This window comes from Artemia sp. Qi Xiang Cuo, chromosome 9 (genome assembly GCF_049724085.1).
Source record: "Artemia sp. Qi Xiang Cuo chromosome 9, ASM4972408v1, whole genome shotgun sequence".
In the NCBI taxonomy this organism is placed as follows: Eukaryota; Metazoa; Arthropoda; class Branchiopoda; order Anostraca; family Artemiidae; genus Artemia; species Artemia sp. Qi Xiang Cuo.
In genome coordinates this window covers 47,776,888-47,779,804 of record NC_142802.1, presented here as the reverse complement: position 1 = coordinate 47,779,804, position 2,917 = coordinate 47,776,888, and positions in this window count along the sequence as shown.

Genomic DNA, 2,917 nt, shown 5'->3' with positions numbered 1-2,917 from the left:
AATAAATCTCAAAAAGGGGCTAAAAACCTAATTCAAACTAAACTTACCCCCACCCCCCTAATGTGCAAATATATAGCCTAAATTATATAAGTCCAATGCATTCTGTCGCTCGTCATTTATCCTTGTGGCTATGAAATCGGTTTGCTCAGATCGTACATTCAGCAAACTTCTCCACTGTTTGATATCATGGTTGCAGCGGTAGCAGCAACCTAGTAAAGAGCGAACCCCATCCCATAGTAACTAAAAGCTAAAAAACTTTAAAACGGTCTTTTTTCCTTCTTTTTTTTCAGGCCTAGCGTGCTACTAGAACATCATAGAGAGATGTTTAAGAGCTTAGTTAGAAGCTATTTCTCATATGTGCGTGGTTTATATAAATTTAACGATCCGCAAGTGCCATATGGCACAAAAAAGGGCACTTTATGCCATTTCTCAAGGGGTGGGTCTAGCAGGCAACCACAACATCGTAGATAGATTTTTGATATCTCATATATAAAATATTGCTCATATTTACGTTCTTCCTGTAAATTCCGCCATTTACAAGTTTAAAATGGTACTAAAAACGGCACTTTTTGTGCCATGTCTGAATTGGAAAAGCTGGGGCTAGTGGCTACCAGAACTTCTTAGAGTGATGTTTAATGGCTCATTTGAAAACTTCTGCTCATATCTACGGGTTTTTATCAATTCTACAATTCGTAAGTGAGATATAGCACTGAAAACCACACTTTTGGTGCCACTTCTTAAGTGGAAACTCTTGAAAGTATAAAACAGTATAATTGTAATAATTATGATCCAAAACTCTTAACTCGAGGAGGTTTGCATGAACACCTCCAGCAGGTTCCTCCTCCAGGCCCTCTTAATAAGCTACGCAATTAAAGTCTTGCAAAGACCAATATATTAAATTAGGTTATTAGAGGCGTGGTTCTCTTAGTATAGCGCTGGACTTCAAATTAGATTATCATGAGTTTGATTCCTCCTTGGATTTTTTTATTTTCAATCATGGTTTGTCCCTTCTTATCATTACTTTTTAGATAATCTACTATTTTTGCAAGTGTCATGCACTCATTTTTCCAAGCACATCCCGGGAAGACTCATTTTAAAGCTATTACTCATATCTACGGGCTTTTTATCAATTTTACCATCTATAGGTGCCATATAGCACTAAAAACGGCACTTTTGGTGCCACTTCTTGAGTGGAAGAGTTTGGTAGCATAAGACGGTACCATTGCATCAATTATGGTCCAAAGCCCTTAACTGGAGGTTTATAAGAACCCTTCACATATACTCCCTCCTCCAAACCCCCCGTGTAATTTTCATAAATCTTCTACTCATCTTAAAAGTAAAAGATTATTTCGAAAACAAAATTAACTAAAACTAAAAACTTTTCAACTAAAAATCTAACAAAAATTAAGCTTGAATGATCAATACTTTTGAATTAAACCTTCAAACTTCACTCTGTGATAAAGCCTGTGGGCTAGTTCTAATGGCGGTAATTGAGGGGAAGGGATATCCTTGCCTCCTTATTTTTTGCTCCTGCTAAGGTTTTGAAAACACCTTCTTTTTTTTTTCATTGAAAAAGGCACTTTTTTCATTTGAAAAAAAATGGGAGGAAAAACAGAAAGTGCACTTTATGCGAATGTGCTATCAAGTCAAATTTATAAAAAGTGACTAGGCATAAATATAAGCTTCTAAATGCGCCCTTAAACAGCTTCATAAGTTTTCAACTGAAACTCAGGAATGACATTAAAACTTAAAACGAACAGAAATTATTCCGTATAAACAAAGAAGATCATGGTAGAGTTGTTTTTACATTAAATTTGAATCAAAAACGAGCAAAGATTAATCTAAAAAAAAACAAAGTTTTTCCAAGGACAGTAAAGAGTAAAGCGGAAACTTGAAACGGAAAATAACTAATAAATCATAGCCTATCTAATATATATCAATAAAACTACTACAATTAAACGAACTAATTATTTTTCCCTGTGTTTCTAGGGTTATAGAGAACTAGCGCTTTACTGAAAACGCAAAATAATATAGGAGTTTTGGTACTATAAAAGCAAACCAATTAAGGACACTTTTTACAGAACAAAACTATTATCAATCAAGGAGGCACACTTGTGCCTCTATAAAGAGGCGACCCACCACAATGTTAAGCGATTTCAGGTCCTAGAGGTCGCAGGGAGACGGCGGTAATGTGTAATCGCATTTTGTAGCCCAAGCTCAAACTAAGAAACTTGCAAAATTTCATCCTCCTCCAACTTTATCTTCATGGGGTAAACTGGGCCAGAAGTTTTGACCCTCCCACCACAGCCCCCCTTTAACGTTGTCCGATTGGGCTTAAATTTAAAGGTTAAGCTTTCCTCGGGCCCGGGAGTTTATCCTCGAATATCTTCAGCTCAATCCGATCACTCCTTCCCTGTTTTCAAAAACCAAATATAGCCACTTAAAATTCATCATCATTTCTTTTTTTTCTTATCCACGCCTATAGGCCACAGTTGGCAACTGGTCCGGGTGAATGAGGACTCATTCGAAGCAGAATTCGACCTGTTAGGGCCTTTTGATATTTTCAGACCGAAAAAATTATCCCCCGAATTTATATTTACGAAAAACCTCGTTTTCCTATAATAGCCCATGTTAATTTTTCCCACCACAACCCCCCTTTAACGTTGTTCTGATCGGACTGAAATTTAGAGGATAAGCTTTCCTAGGGCCTGGGAGCTTATCCTTGAAATTTCAGCTCAATCTGATCACTCCTTCCCTGTTTTCCAAAAACCAAATATCAAGTTTTGTGGGAATTTGCTTGCGTCGAAAATAGATTCCATTTACTAAAAAACAATTACCATTGTGTCTCTTTAGTCCATCGGTTGATACTCCAGACTGTCAGGTGGAAAACCCGGGTTCGATTCACCGTCAGAGCAAA